This window comes from Phyllobates terribilis, unplaced genomic scaffold (assembly GCF_046119375.1).
Source record: "Phyllobates terribilis strain yellow unplaced genomic scaffold, ASM4611937v1 Scaffold_1248__1_contigs__length_344610, whole genome shotgun sequence".
In the NCBI taxonomy this organism is placed as follows: domain Eukaryota; kingdom Metazoa; phylum Chordata; class Amphibia; order Anura; family Dendrobatidae; genus Phyllobates; species Phyllobates terribilis.
Window position 1 is genome coordinate 146,019 of NW_027364008.1, and position 15,978 is coordinate 161,996.

Here is a 15,978-nt window from a genome sequence, read left to right on the forward strand (position 1 = left end):
ATTTATTTGCACAAAAGCTTATTTGATGTCATATCTCAAACCATTCATATCTCTCACTTTTAATTCCTGGGTGTTAAGGGACTCAACAAGCCTTTATCCCTGTTTGTCATTGGAGCTCCCCTTCCATCAATTGGTGATGTTTTGCTACTGAATGGAAAAGAGCTGTGACTCTCTAGCCAAGATGGTGGCAAAATCAGTTAAGGAAACACGGTGCCAGTGCCCCATGTGAGAATCGAACTCATGACCTTCAGATTACGAGACTGACGCGCTACCTGCTGCGCTAATGAGGCAAAATGCATGTAATAATCTGCGGAAGTTGCTTGTGCAAAGCAGTACACCTCTTTTTTTTCATATTGTAAGTGAGCTGGCAGTACATCTTCTCCCATATGGTCTAGCGGTTAGGATTCCTGGTTTTCACCCAGGCGGCCTGGGTTCGACTCCCGGTATGGGAACGCATCCTTTTCTGCACCGCTGCCAACATTCAAAAACTGACGCGTGTTTTTTAGTCAAACGTATTTCAAGTAGGATTTGTTTTTTTCAGGCAAAAATGCTGAACGCCCGCGTTTTGGCACTTCATTCTGACCCTTCACACAAGATTCAATTTGGATTCGTAGCTCAACTCATTCTCAACCACCCCTTTTTACACTAAAGTGTCAAGGGACTCAACAACTCATGGGTCCGGTAAGTTATTTGGATTCCCATTTCCTTTCTAATGGAAAAAGTTGTAGAATTGAATGGAAAAGTTCTAAGTTGGTGACAAAATCTCTCGAGAAAAGGAGGGAACAGTGCCCCGTGTGAGGCTCGAACTCACGACCTTCAGATTATGAGACTGACACGCTACCTACTGCGCTAACGAGGCAAGCTGTACCTGCAGATCTGCAGAAGTTTATTGTGCATAGCAGAAAACTTTTTTTTTTCATAATGTCACTGAGACATTAGAGCATCTTTTCCCATATGGTCTAGCGGTTAGGATTCCTGGCTCTCACCCAGGTGGCCCAGGTTTGACTCCTGGTATGGGAATGCATCTTTATCTTAGCTACTGCCACCATTCAAAGACTGACACGTGTTTTTCAATCAAAAATGTTTCTGGTAGATTTTCACTTTGCAACAAAAATACTTAACATTGGAGATGCATTATGACTTTTGCAAAAGATTTCCTTTTGTTTCATAGCTTAAGCCTTTTTCAACTACACAGTTTTACACAAAAGTGTCAAGGGACTCAACAAGCCATGTGTCCTGTCTGTCATTAGGGCTCCCATGTTCTTTCTAATCGGAAACAGTTTAGAACTGAATTGGAAAGTTCAGAGTTAGTGACAAAATCTCTTGAGAAAAGGAGGATGCCACGTGTGAGCAAAAAACTCATGATCTTCAAATTATTCAACTGACGTGCCAAAAACCTTGACCATGTAGCGTGTTTCAGCTCTTGTAATGTTGATGTTTTGTATTCAAAGCAAAACACTCTTTTTTTTTTTTTTTTTACACCTCTCTTGCTGTTTACTGTACTGCTTACACCATGTGGAGAAAGACTTAGTTAGTATTCCTGGTTGACTGGTTCGATTCCTGCTATGGGAGAGACTTTTTTTTGGGGACTAGTGTCCACATTCCAAAGCCAACACGTGCCTTGCAGACAGAATCAGTTTAGGTTGGAACTGCTCTTTGCAGCCAAAAATGCAGACCACCAGGTTTTTTGGATATTTATTTGCACAAAAGCTTATTTGATGTCATATCTCAAACCATTCATATCTCTCACTTTTAATTCCTGGGTGTTAAGGGACTCAACAAGCCTTTATCCCTGTTTGTCATTGGAGCTCCCCTTCCATCAATTGGTGATGTTTTGCTACTGAATGGAAAAGAGCTGTGACTCTCTAGCCAAGATGGTGGCAAAATCAGTTAAGGAAACACGGTGCCAGTGCCCCATGTGAGAATCGAACTCATGAGCTTCAGATTACGAGACTGACGCGCTACCTGCTGCGCTAATGAGGCAAAATGCATGTAATAATCTGCGGAAGTTGCTTGTGCAAAGCAGTACACCTCTTTTTTTTCATATTGTAAGTGAGCTGGCAGTACATCTTCTCCCATATGGTCTAGCGGTTAGGATTCCTGGTTTTCACCCAGGCGGCCTGGGTTCGACTCCCGGTATGGGAACGCATCCTTTTCTGCACCGCTGCCAACATTCAAAAACTGACGCGTGTTTTTTAGTCAAACGTATTTCAAGTAGGATTTGTTTTTTTCAGGCAAAAATGCTGAACGCCCGCGTTTTGGCACTTCATTCTGACCCTTCACACAAGATTCAATTTGGATTCGTAGCTCAACTCATTCTCAACCACCCCTTTTTACACTAAAGTGTCAAGGGACTCAACAACTCATGGGTCCGGTAAGTTATTTGGATTCCCATTTCCTTTCTAATGGAAAAAGTTGTAGAATTGAATGGAAAAGTTCTAAGTTGGTGACAAAATCTCTCGAGAAAAGGAGGGAACAGTGCCCCGTGTGAGGCTCGAACTCACGACCTTCAGATTATGAGACTGACACGCTACCTACTGCGCTAACGAGGCAAGCTGTACCTGCAGATCTGCAGAAGTTTATCGTGCATAGCAGAAAACTTTTTTTTTTCATAATGTCACTGAGACATTAGAGCATCTTTTCCCATATGGTCTAGCGGTTAGGATTCCTGGCTCTCACCCAGGTGGCCCAGGTTTGACTCCTGGTATGGGAATGCATCTTTATCTTAGCTACTGCCACCATTCAAAGACTGACACGTGTTTTTCAATCAAAAATGTTTCTGGTAGATTTTCACTTTGCAACAAAAATACTTAACATTGGCGATGCATTATGACTTTTGCAAAAGATTTCCTTTTGTTTCATAGCTTAAGCCTTTTTCAACTACACAGTTTTACACAAAAGTGTCAAGGGACTCAACAAGCCATGTGTCCTGTCTGTCATTAGGGCTCCCATGTTCTTTCTAATCGGAAACAGTTTAGAACTGAATTGGAAAGTTCAGAGTTAGTGACAAAATCTCTTGAGAAAAGGAGGATGCCACGTGTGAGCAAAAAACTCATGATCTTCAAATTATTCAACTGACGTGCCAAAAACCTTGACCATGTAGCGTGTTTCAGCTCTTGTAATGTTGATGTTTTGTATTCAAAGCAAAACACTCTTTTTTTTTTTTTTTTTACACCTCTCTTGCTGTTTACTGTACTGCTTACACCATGTGGAGAAAGACTTAGTTAGTATTCCTGGTTGACTGGTTCGATTCCTGCTATGGGAGAGACTTTTTTTTGGGGACTAGTGTCCACATTCCAAAGCCAACACGTGCCTTGCAGACAGAATCAGTTTAGGTTGGAACTGCTCTTTGCAGCCAAAAATGCAGACCACCAGGTTTTTTGGATATTTATTTGCACAAAAGCTTATTTGATGTCATATCTCAAACCATTCATATCTCTCACTTTTAATTCCTGGGTGTTAAGGGACTCAACAAGCCTTTATCCCTGTTTGTCATTGGAGCTCCCCTTCCATCAATTGGTGATGTTTTGCTACTGAATGGAAAAGAGCTGTGACTCTCTAGCCAAGATGGTGGCAAAATCAGTTAAGGAAACACGGTGCCAGTGCCCCATGTGAGAATCGAACTCATGACCTTCAGATTACGAGACTGACGCGCTACCTGCTGCGCTAATGAGGCAAAATGCATGTAATAATCTGCGGAAGTTGCTTGTGCAAAGCAGTACACCTCTTTTTTTTCATATTGTAAGTGAGCTGGCAGTACATCTTCTCCCATATGGTCTAGCGGTTAGGATTCCTGGTTTTCACCCAGGCGGCCTGGGTTCGACTCCCGGTATGGGAACGCATCCTTTTCTGCACCGCTGCCAACATTCAAAAACTGACGCGTGTTTTTTAGTCAAACGTATTTCAAGTAGGATTTGTTTTTTTCAGGCAAAAATGCTGAACGCCCGCGTTTTGGCACTTCATTCTGACCCTTCACACAAGTTCAATTTGGATTCGTAGCTCAACTCATTCTCAACCACCCCTTTTTACACTAAAGTGTCAAGGGACTCAACAACTCATGGGTCCGGTAAGTTATTTGGATTCCCATTTCCTTTCTAATGGAAAAAGTTGTAGAATTGAATGGAAAAGTTCTAAGTTGGTGACAAAATCTCTCGAGAAAAGGAGGGAACAGTGCCCCGTGTGAGGCTCGAACTCACGACCTTCAGATTATGAGACTGACACGCTACCTACTGCGCTAACGAGGCAAGCTGTACCTGCAGATCTGCAGAAGTTTATTGTGCATAGCAGAAAACTTTTTTTTTTCATAATGTCACTGAGACATTAGAGCATCTTTTCCCATATGGTCTAGCGGTTAGGATTCCTGGCTCTCACCCAGGTGGCCCAGGTTTGACTCCTGGTATGGGAATGCATCTTTATCTTAGCTACTGCCACCATTCAAAGACTGACACGTGTTTTTCAATCAAAAATGTTTCTGGTAGATTTTCACTTTGCAACAAAAATACTTAACATTGGCGATGCATTATGACTTTTGCAAAAGATTTCCTTTTGTTTCATAGCTTAAGCCTTTTTCAACTACACAGTTTTACACAAAAGTGTCAAGGGACTCAACAAGCCATGTGTCCTGTCTGTCATTAGGGCTCCCATGTTCTTTCTAATCGGAAACAGTTTAGAACTGAATTGGAAAGTTCAGAGTTAGTGACAAAATCTCTTGAGAAAAGGAGGATGCCACGTGTGAGCAAAAAACTCATGATCTTCAAATTATTCAACTGACGTGCCAAAAACCTTGACCATGTAGCGTGTTTCAGCTCTTGTAATGTTGATGTTTTGTATTCAAAGCAAAACACTCATTTTTTTTTTTTTTTTACACCTGTCTTGCTGTTTACTGTACTGCTTACACCATGTGGAGAAAGACTTAGTTAGTATTCCTGGTTGACTGGTTCGATTCCTGCTATGGGAGAGACTTTTTTTTGGGGACTAGTGTCCACATTCCAAAGCCAACACGTGCCTTGCAGACAGAATCAGTTTAGGTTGGAACTGCTCTTTGCAGCCAAAAATGCAGACCACCAGGTTTTTTGGATATTTATTTGCACAAAAGCTTATTTGATGTCATATCTCAAACCATTCATATCTCTCACTTTTAATTCCTGGGTGTTAAGGGACTCAACAAGCCTTTATCCCTGTTTGTCATTGGAGCTCCCCTTCCATCAATTGGTGATGTTTTGCTACTGAATGGAAAAGAGCTGTGACTCTCTAGCCAAGATGGTGGCAAAATCAGTTAAGGAAATACGGTGCCAGTGCCCCATGTGAGAATCGAACTCATGACCTTCAGATTACGAGACTGACGCGCTACCTGCTGCGCTAATGAGGCAAAATGCATGTAATAATCTGCGGAAGTTGCTTGTGCAAAGCAGTACACCTCTTTTTTTTCATATTGTAAGTGAGCTGGCAGTACATCTTCTCCCATATGGTCTAGCGGTTAGGATTCCTGGTTTTCACCCAGGCGGCCTGGGTTCGACTCCCGGTATGGGAACGCATCTTTTTCTGCACCGCTGCCAACATTCAAAAACTGACGCGTGTTTTTTAGTCAAACGTATTTCAAGTAGGATTTGTTTTTTTCAGGCAAAAATGCTGAACGCCCGCGTTTTGGCACTTCATTCTGACCCTTCACACAAGATTCAATTTGGATTCGTAGCTCAACTCATTCTCAACCACCCCTTTTTACACTAAAGTGTCAAGGGACTCAACAACTCATGGGTCCGGTAAGTTATTTCGATTCCCATTTCCTTTCTAATGGAAAAAGTTGTAGAATTGAATGGAAAAGTTCTAAGTTGGTGACAAAATCTCTCGAGAAAAGCAGGGAACAGTGCCCCGTGTGAGGCTCAAACTCACAACCTTCAGATTATGAGACTGACACGCTACCTACTGCGCTAACGAGGCAAGCTGTACCTGCAGATCTGCAGAAGTTTATTGTGCATAGCAGAAAACTTTTTTTTTTCATAATGTCACTGAGACATTAGAGCATCTTTTCCCATATGGTCTAGCGGTTAGGATTCCTGGCTCTCACCCAGGTGGCCCGGGTTTGACTCCCGGTATGGGAATGCATCTTTATCTTAGCTACTGCCACCATTCAAAGACTGACACGTGTTTTTCAATCAAAAATGTTTCTGGTAGATTTTCACTTTGCAACAAAAATACTTAACATTGGCGATGCATTATGACTTTTGCAAAAGATTTCCTTTTGTTTCATAGCTTAAGCCTTTTTCAACTACACAGTTTTACACAAAAGTGTCAAGGGACTCAACAAGCCATGTGTCCTGTCTGTCATTAGGGCTCCCATGTTCTTTCTAATCGGAAACAGTTTAGAACTGAATTGGAAAGTTCAGAGTTAGTGACAAAATCTCTTGAGAAAAGGAGGATGCCACGTGTGAGCAAAAAACTCATGATCTTCAAATTATTCAACTGACGTGCCAAAAACCTTGACCATGTAGCGTGTTTCAGCTCTTGTAATGTTGATGTTTTGTATTCAAAGCAAAACACTCTTTTTTTTTTTTTTTTTACACCTGTCTTGCTGTTTACTGTACTGCTTACACCATGTGGAGAAAGACTTAGTTAGTATTCCTGGTTGACTGGTTCGATTCCTGCTATGGGAGAGACTTTTTTTTGGGGACTAGTGTCCACATTCCAAAGCCAACACGTGCCTTGCAGACAGAATCAGTTTAGGTTGGAACTGCTCTTTGCAGCCAAAAATGCAGACCACCAGGTTTTTTGGATATTTATTTGCACAAAAGCTTATTTGATGTCATATCTCAAACCATTCATATCTCTCACTTTTAATTCCTGGGTGTTAAGGGACTCAACAAGCCTTTATCCCTGTTTGTCATTGGAGCTCCCCTTCCATCAATTGGTGATGTTTTGCTACTGAATGGAAAAGAGCTGTGACTCTCTAGCCAAGATGGTGGCAAAATCAGTTAAGGAAACACGGTGCCAGTGCCCCATGTGAGAATCGAACTCATGACCTTCAGATTACGAGACTGACGCGCTACCTGCTGCGCTAATGAGGCAAAATGCATGTAATAATCTGCGGAAGTTGCTTGTGCAAAGCAGTACACCTCTTTTTTTTCATATTGTAAGTGAGCTGGCAGTACATCTTCTCCCATATGGTCTAGCGGTTAGGATTCCTGGTTTTCACCCAGGCGGCCCGGGTTCGACTCCCGGTATGGGAACGCATCCTTTTCTGCACCGCTGCCAACATTCAAAAACTGACGCGTGTTTTTTAGTCAAACGTATTTCAAGTAGGATTTGTTTTTTTCAGGCAAAAATGCTGAACGCCCGCGTTTTGGCACTTCATTCTGACCCTTCACACAAGATTCAATTTGGATTCGTAGCTCAACTCATTCTCAACCACCCCTTTTTACACTAAAGTGTCAAGGGACTCAACAACTCATGGGTCCGGTAAATTATTTGGATTCCCATTTCCTTTCTAATGGAAAAAGTTGTAGAATTGAATGGAAAAGTTCTAAGTTGGTGACAAAATCTCTCGAGAAAAGCAGGGAACAGTGCCCCGTGTGAGGCTCAAACTCACAACCTTCAGATTATGAGACTGACACGCTACCTACTGCGCTAACGAGGCAAGCTGTACCTGCAGATCTGCAGAAGTTTATTGTGCATAGCAGAAAACTTTTTTTTTTCATAATGTCACTGTGACATTAGAGCATCTTTTCCCATATGGTCTAGCGGTTAGGATTCCTGGCTCTCACCCAGGTGGCCCGGGTTTGACTCCCGGTATGGGAATGCATCTTTATCTTAGCTACTGCCACCATTCAAAGACTGACACGTGTTTTTCAATCAAAAATGTTTCTGGTAGATTTTCACTTTGCAACAAAAATACTTAACATTGGCGATGCATTATGACTTTTGCAAAAGATTTCCTTTTGTTTCATAGCTTAAGCCTTTTTCAACTACACAGTTTTACACAAAAGTGTCAAGGGACTCAACAAGCCATGTGTCCTGTCTGTCATTAGGGCTCCCATGTTCTTTCTAATCGGAAACAGTTTAGAACTGAATTGGAAAGTTCAGAGTTAGTGACAAAATCTCTTGAGAAAAGGAGGATGCCACGTGTGAGCAAAAAACTCATGATCTTCAAATTATTCAACTGACGTGCCAAAAACCTTGACCATGTAGCGTGTTTCAGCTCTTGTAATGTTGATGTTTTGTATTCAAAGCAAAACACTCTTTTTTTTTTTTTTTTTACACCTGTCTTGCTGTTTACTGTACTGCTTACACCATGTGGAGAAAGACTTAGTTAGTATTCCTGGTTGACTGGTTCGATTCCTGCTATGGGAGAGACTTTTTTTTGGGGACTAGTGTCCACATTCCAAAGCCAACACGTGCCTTGCAGACAGAATCAGTTTAGGTTGGAACTGCTCTTTGCAGCCAAAAATGCAGACCACCAGGTTTTTTGGATATTTATTTGCACAAAAGCTTATTTGATGTCATATCTCAAACCATTCATATCTCTCACTTTTAATTCCTGGGTGTTAAGGGACTCAACAAGCCTTTATCCCTGTTTGTCATTGGAGCTCCCCTTCCATCAATTGGTGATGTTTTGCTACTGAATGGAAAAGAGCTGTGACTCTCTAGCCAAGATGGTGGCAAAATCAGTTAAGGAAACACGGTGCCAGTGCCCCATGTGAGAATCGAACTCATGACCTTCAGATTACGAGACTGACGCGCTACCTGCTGCGCTAATGAGGCAAAATGCATGTAATAATCTGCGGAAGTTGCTTGTGCAAAGCAGTACACCTCTTTTTTTTCATATTGTAAGTGAGCTGGCAGTACATCTTCTCCCATATGGTCTAGCGGTTAGGATTCCTGGTTTTCACCCAGGCGGCCTGGGTTCGACTCCCGGTATGGGAACGCATCCTTTTCTGCACCGCTGCCAACATTCAAAAACTGACGCGTGTTTTTTAGTCAAACGTATTTCAAGTAGGATTTGTTTTTTTCAGGCAAAAATGCTGAACGCCCGCGTTTTGGCACTTCATTCTGACCCTTCACACAAGATTCAATTTGGATTCGTAGCTCAACTCATTCTCAACCACCCCTTTTTACACTAAAGTGTCAAGGGACTCAACAACTCATGGGTCCGGTAAGTTATTTGGATTCCCATTTCCTTTCTAATGGAAAAAGTTGTAGAATTGAATGGAAAAGTTCTAAGTTGGTGACAAAATCTCTCGAGAAAAGGAGGGAACAGTGCCCCGTGTGAGGCTCGAACTCACGACCTTCAGATTATGAGACTGACACGCTACCTACTGCGCTAACGAGGCAAGCTGTACCTGCAGATCTGCAGAAGTTTATTGTGCATAGCAGAAAACTTTTTTTTTTCATAATGTCACTGAGACATTAGAGCATCTTTTCCCATATGGTCTAGCGGTTAGGATTCCTGGCTCTCACCCAGGTGGCCCAGGTTTGACTCCTGGTATGGGAATGCATCTTTATCTTAGCTACTGCCACCATTCAAAGACTGACACGTGTTTTTCAATCAAAAATGTTTCTGGTAGATTTTCACTTTGCAACAAAAATACTTAACATTGGCGATGCATTATGACTTTTGCAAAAGATTTCCTTTTGTTTCATAGCTTAAGCCTTTTTCAACTACACAGTTTTACACAAAAGTGTCAAGGGACTCAACAAGCCATGTGTCCTGTCTGTCATTAGGGCTCCCATGTTCTTTCTAATCGGAAACAGTTTAGAACTGAATTGGAAAGTTCAGAGTTAGTGACAAAATCTCTTGAGAAAAGGAGGATGCCACGTGTGAGCAAAAAACTCATGATCTTCAAATTATTCAACTGACGTGCCAAAAACCTTGACCATGTAGCGTGTTTCAGCTCTTGTAATGTTGATGTTTTGTATTCAAAGCAAAACACTCTTTTTTTTTTTTTTTTTACACCTATCTTGCTGTTTATTGTACTGCTTACACCATGTGGAGAAAGACTTAGTTAGTATTCCTGGTTGACTGGTTCGATTCCTGCTATGGGAGAGACTTTTTTTTGGGGACTAGTGTCCACATTCCAAAGCCAACACGTGCCTTGCAGACAGAATCAGTTTAGGTTGGAACTGCTCTTTGCAGCCAAAAATGCAGACCACCAGGTTTTTTGGATATTTATTTGCACAAAAGCTTATTTGATGTCATATCTCAAACCATTCATATCTCTCACTTTTAATTCCTGGGTGTTAAGGGACTCAACAAGCCTTTATCCCTGTTTGTCATTGGAGCTCCCCTTCCATCAATTGGTGATATTTTGCTACTGAATGGAAAAGAGCTGTGACTCTCTAGCCAAGATGGTTGCAAAATCAGTTAAGGAAACACGGTACCAGTGCCCCATGTGAGAATCGAACTCATGACCTTCAGATTACGAGACTGACGCGCAACCTGCTGCGCTAACGAGGCAAAATGCACGTAATAATCTGCGGAAGTTGCTTGTGCAAAGCAGTACACCTCTTTTTTTTCATATTGTAAGTGAGCTGACAGTACATCTTCTCCCATATGGTCTAGCGGTTAGGATTCCTGGTTTTCACCCAGGCGGCCCGGGTTCGACTCCCGGTATGGGAACGCATCCTTTTCTGCACCGCTGCCAACATTCAAAAACTGACGCGTGTTTTTTAGTCAAACGTATTTCAAGTAGGATTTGTTTTTTTCAGGCAAAAATGCTGAACGCCCGCGTTTTGGCACTTCATTCTGACCCTTCACACAAGATTCAATTTGGATTCGTAGCTCAACTCATTCTCAACCACCCCTTTTTACACTAAAGTGTCAAGGGACTCAACAACTCATGGGTCCGGTAAGTTATTTGGATTCCCATTTCCTTTCTAATGGAAAAAGTTGTAGAATTGAATGGAAAAGTTCTAAGTTGGTGACAAAATCTCTCGAGAAAAGCAGGGAACAGTGCCCCGTGTGAGGCTCAAACTCACAACCTTCAGATTATGAGACTGACACGCTACCTACTGCGCTAACGAGGCAAGCTGTACCTGCAGATCTGCAGAAGTTTATTGTGCATAGCAGAAAACTTTTTTTTTCATAATGTCACTGAGACATTAGAGCATCTTTTCCCATATGGTCTAGCGGTTAGGATTCCTGGCTCTCACCCAGGTGGCCCGGGTTTGACTCCCGGTATGGGAATGCATCTTTATCTTAGCTACTGCCACCATTCAAAGACTGACACGTGTTTTTCAATCAAAAATGTTTCTGGTAGTTTTTCACTTTGCAACAAAAATACTTAACATTGGCGATGCATTATGACTTTTGCAAAAGATTTCCTTTTGTTTCATAGCTTAAGCCTTTTTCAACTACACAGTTTTACACAAAAGTGTCAAGGGACTCAACAAGCCATGTGTCCTGTCTGTCATTAGGGCTCCCATGTTCTTTCTAATCGGAAACAGTTTAGAACTGAATTGGAAAGTTCAGAGTTAGTGACAAAATCTCTTGAGAAAAGGAGGATGCCACGTGTGAGCAAAAAACTCATGATCTTCAAATTATTCAACTGACGTGCCAAAAACCTTGACCATGTAGCGTGTTTCAGCTCTTGTAATGTTGATGTTTTGTATTCAAAGCAAAACACTCTTTTTTTTTTTTTTTTTACACCTGTCTTGCTGTTTACTGTACTGCTTACACCATGTGGAGAAAGACTTAGTTAGTATTCCTGGTTGACTGGTTCGATTCCTGCTATGGGAGAGACTTTTTTTTGGGGACTAGTGTCCACATTCCAAAGCCAACACGTGCCTTGCAGACAGAATCAGTTTAGGTTGGAACTGCTCTTTGCAGCCAAAAATGCAGACCACCAGGTTTTTTGGATATTTATTTGCACAAAAGCTTATTTGATGTCATATCTCAAACCATTCATATCTCTCACTTTTAATTCCTGGGTGTTAAGGGACTCAACAAGCCTTTATCCCTGTTTGTCATTGGAGCTCCCCTTCCATCAATTGGTGATATTTTGCTACTGAATGGAAAAGAGCTGTGACTCTCTAGCCAAGATGGTTGCAAAATCAGTTAAGGAAACACGGTACCAGTGCCCCATGTGAGAATCGAACTCATGACCTTCAGATTACGAGACTGACGCGCTACCTGCTGCGCTAACGAGGCAAAATGCACGTAATAATCTGCGGAAGTTGCTTGTGCAAAGCAGTACACCTCTTTTTTTTCATATTGTAAGTGAGCTGACAGTACATCTTCTCCCATATGGTCTAGCGGTTAGGATTCCTGGTTTTCACGCAGGCGGCCCGGGTTCGACTCCCGGTATGGGAACGCATCCTTTTCTGCACCGCTGCCAACATTCAAAAACTGACGCGTGTTTTTTAGTCAAACGTATTTCAAGTAGGATTTGTTTTTTTCAGGCAAAAATGCTGAACGCCCGCGTTTTGGCACTTCATTCTGACCCTTCACACAAGATTCAATTTGGATTCGTAGCTCAACTCATTCTCAACCACCCCTTTTTACACTAAAGTGTCAAGGGACTCAACAACTCATGGGTCCGGTAAGTTATTTGGATTCCCATTTCCTTTCTAATGGAAAAAGTTGTAGAATTGAATGGAAAAGTTCTAAGTTGGTGACAAAATCTCTCGAGAAAAGCAGGGAACAGTGCCCCGTGTGAGGCTCAAACTCACAACCTTCAGATTATGAGACTGACACGCTACCTACTGCGCTAACGAGGCAAGCTGTACCTGCAGATCTGCAGAAGTTTATTGTGCATAGCAGAAAACTTTTTTTTTTCATAATGTCACTGAGACATTAGAGCATCTTTTCCCATATGGTCTAGTGGTTAGGATTCCTGGCTCTCACCCAGGTGGCCCGGGTTTGACTCCCGGTATGGGAATGCATCTTTATCTTAGCTACTGCCACCATTCAAAGACTGACACGTGTTTTTCAATCAAAAATGTTTCTGGTAGATTTTCACTTTGCAACAAAAATACTTAACATTGGCGATGCATTATGACTTTTGCAAAAGATTTCCTTTTGTTTCATAGCTTAAGCCTTTTTCAACTACACAGTTTTACACAAAAGTGTCAAGGGACTCAACAAGCCATGTGTCCTGTCTGTCATTAGGGCTCCCATGTTCTTTCTAATCGGAAACAGTTTAGAACTGAATTGGAAAGTTCAGAGTTAGTGACAAAATCTCTTGAGAAAAGGAGGATGCCACGTGTGAGCAAAAAACTCATGATCTTCAAATTATTCAACTGACGTGCCAAAAACCTTGACCATGTAGCGTGTTTCAGCTCTTGTAATGTTGATGTTTTGTATTCAAAGCAAAACACTCTTTTTTTTTTTTTTTTACACCTGTCTTGCTGTTTACTGTACTGCTTACACCATGTGGAGAAAGACTTAGTTAGTATTCCTGGTTGACTGGTTCGATTCCTGCTATGGGAGAGACTTTTTTTTGGGGACTAGTGTCCACATTCCAAAGCCAACACGTGCCTTGCAGACAGAATCAGTTTAGGTTGGAACTGCTCTTTGCAGCCAAAAATGCAGACCACCAGGTTTTTTGGATATTTATTTGCACAAAAGCTTATTTGATGTCATATCTCAAACCATTCATATCTCTCACTTTTAATTCCTGGGTGTTAAGGGACTCAACAAGCCTTTATCCCTGTTTGTCATTGGAGCTCCCCTTCCATCAATTGGTGATATTTTGCTACTGAATGGAAAAGAGCTGTGACTCTCTAGCCAAGATGGTTGCAAAATCAGTTAAGGAAACACGGTACCAGTGCCCCATGTGAGAATCGAACTCATGACCTTCAGATTACGAGACTGACGCGCTACCTGCTGCGCTAACGAGGCAAAATGCACGTAATAATCTGCGGAAGTTGCTTGTGCAAAGCAGTACACCTCTTTTTTTTCATATTGTAAGTGAGCTGACAGTACATCTTCTCCCATATGGTCTAGCGGTTAGGATTCCTGGTTTTCACCCAGGCGGCCCGGGTTCGACTCCCGGTATGGGAACGCATCCTTTTCTGCACCGCTGCCAACATTCAAAAACTGACGCGTGTTTTTTAGTCAAACGTATTTCAAGTAGGATTTGTTTTTTTCAGGCAAAAATGCTGAACGCCCGCGTTTTGGCACTTCATTCTGACCCTTCACACAAGATTCAATTTGGATTCGTAGCTCAACTCATTCTCAACCACCCCTTTTTACACTAAAGTGTCAAGGGACTCAACAACTCATGGGTCCGGTAAGTTATTTGGATTCCCATTTCCTTTCTAATGGAAAAAGTTGTAGAATTGAATGGAAAAGTTCTAAGTTGGTGACAAAATCTCTCGAGAAAAGGAGGGAACAGTGCCCCGTGTGAGGCTCGAACTCACGAGCTTCAGATTATGAGACTGACGTGCTACCTACTGCGCTAACGAGGCAAGCTGTACCTGCAGATCTGCAGAAGTTTATTGTGCATAGCAGAAAGCTTTTTTTTTCATAATGTCACTGAGACATTAGTGCATCTTTTCCCATATGGTCTAGCGGTTAGGATTCCTGGCTCTCACCCAGGTGGCCCGGGTTTGACTCCCGGTATGGGAATGCATCTTTATCTTAGCTACTGCCACCATTCAAAGACTGACACGTGTTTTTCAATCAAAAATGTTTCTGGTAGTTTTTCACTTTGCAACAAAAATACTTAACATTGGCGATGCATTATGACTTTTGCAAAAGATTTCCTTTTGTTTCATAGCTTAAGCCTTTTTCAACTACACAGTTTTACACAAAAGTGTCAAGGGACTCAACAAGCCATGTGTCCTGTCTGTCATTAGGGCTCCCATGTTCTTTCTAATCGGAAACAGTTTAGAACTGAATTGGAAAGTTCAGAGTTAGTGACAAAATCTCTTGAGAAAAGGAGGATGCCACGTGTGAGCAAAAAACTCATGATCTTCAAATTATTCAACTGACGTGCCAAAAACCTTGACCATGTAGCGTGTTTCAGCTCTTGTAATGTTGATGTTTTGTATTCAAAGCAAAACACTCTTTTTTTTTTTTTTTTTACACCTGTCTTGCTGTTTACTGTACTGCTTACACCATGTGGAGAAAGAGTTAGTTAGTATTCCTGGTTGACTGGTTCGATTCCTGCTATGGGAGAGACTTTTTTTTGGGGACTAGTGTCCACATTCCAAAGCCAACACGTGCCTTGCAGACAGAATCAGTTTAGGTTGGAACTGCTCTTTGCAGCCAAAAATGCAGACCACCAGGTTTTTTGGATATTTATTTGCACAAAAGCTTATTTGATGTCATATCTCAAACCATTCATATCTCTCACTTTTAATTCCTGGGTGTTAAGGGACTCAACAAGCCTTTATCCCTGTTTGTCATTGGAGCTCCCCTTCCATCAATTGGTGATATTTTGCTACTGAATGGAAAAGAGCTGTGACTCTCTAGCCAAGATGGTTGCAAAATCAGTTAAGGAAACACGGTACCAGTGCCCCATGTGAGAATCGAACTCATGACCTTCAGATTACGAGACTGACGCGCTACCTGCTGCGCTAACGAGGCAAAATGCACGTAATAATCTGCGGAAGTTGCTTGTGCAAAGCAGTACACCTCTTTTTTTTCATATTGTAAGTGAGCTGACAGTACATCTTCTCCCATATGGTCTAGCGGTTAGGATTCCTGGTTTTCACCCAGGCGGCCCGGGTTCGACTCCCGGTATGGGAACGCATCCTTTTCTGCACCGCTGCCAACATTCAAAAACTGACGCGTGTTTTTTAGTCAAACGTATTTCAAGTAGGATTTGTTTTTTTCAGGCAAAAATGCTGAACGCCCGCGTTTTGGCACTTCATTCTGACCCTTCACACAAGATTCAATTTGGATTCGTAGCTCAACTCATTCTCAACCACCCCTTTTTACACTAAAGTGTCAAGGGACTCAACAACTCATGGGTCCGGTAAGTTATTTGGATTCCCATTTCCTTTCTAATGGAAAAAGTTGTAGAATTGAATGGAAAAGTT

At 41.9% G+C, this 15,978-nt stretch overlaps 10 non-coding genes across 10 annotated transcripts; all 10 read left to right on the top strand.

Moving 5' to 3' along the window:
• Positions 1-380: 380 nt before the first annotated feature.
• TRNAE-UUC (transfer RNA glutamic acid (anticodon UUC)) lies at positions 381-452 on the top strand. The gene has a single exon. It is a non-coding gene; the product is annotated as a tRNA-Glu (tRNA).
• Positions 453-2,073: 1,621 nt separating this feature from the next.
• TRNAE-UUC (transfer RNA glutamic acid (anticodon UUC)) lies at positions 2,074-2,145 on the top strand. Its single transcript has one exon. It is a non-coding gene; the product is annotated as a tRNA-Glu (tRNA).
• Positions 2,146-3,766: 1,621 nt separating this feature from the next.
• Positions 3,767-3,838, top strand: TRNAE-UUC (transfer RNA glutamic acid (anticodon UUC)). Its single transcript has one exon. It is a non-coding gene; the product is annotated as a tRNA-Glu (tRNA).
• A 1,620-nt stretch (positions 3,839-5,458) lies between these two features.
• TRNAE-UUC (transfer RNA glutamic acid (anticodon UUC)) lies at positions 5,459-5,530 on the top strand. Its single transcript has one exon. It is a non-coding gene; the product is annotated as a tRNA-Glu (tRNA).
• A 1,621-nt stretch (positions 5,531-7,151) lies between these two features.
• Positions 7,152-7,223, top strand: TRNAE-UUC (transfer RNA glutamic acid (anticodon UUC)). Its single transcript has one exon. It is a non-coding gene; the product is annotated as a tRNA-Glu (tRNA).
• A 1,621-nt stretch (positions 7,224-8,844) lies between these two features.
• TRNAE-UUC (transfer RNA glutamic acid (anticodon UUC)) lies at positions 8,845-8,916 on the top strand. The gene has a single exon. It is a non-coding gene; the product is annotated as a tRNA-Glu (tRNA).
• Positions 8,917-10,537: 1,621 nt separating this feature from the next.
• TRNAE-UUC (transfer RNA glutamic acid (anticodon UUC)) lies at positions 10,538-10,609 on the top strand. Its single transcript has one exon. It is a non-coding gene; the product is annotated as a tRNA-Glu (tRNA).
• A 1,620-nt stretch (positions 10,610-12,229) lies between these two features.
• On the top strand, positions 12,230-12,301 carry TRNAE-UUC (transfer RNA glutamic acid (anticodon UUC)). Its single transcript has one exon. It is a non-coding gene; the product is annotated as a tRNA-Glu (tRNA).
• Positions 12,302-13,921: 1,620 nt separating this feature from the next.
• Positions 13,922-13,993, top strand: TRNAE-UUC (transfer RNA glutamic acid (anticodon UUC)). The gene has a single exon. It is a non-coding gene; the product is annotated as a tRNA-Glu (tRNA).
• Positions 13,994-15,613: 1,620 nt separating this feature from the next.
• TRNAE-UUC (transfer RNA glutamic acid (anticodon UUC)) lies at positions 15,614-15,685 on the top strand. Its single transcript has one exon. It is a non-coding gene; the product is annotated as a tRNA-Glu (tRNA).
• Positions 15,686-15,978: the final 293 nt, after the last annotated feature.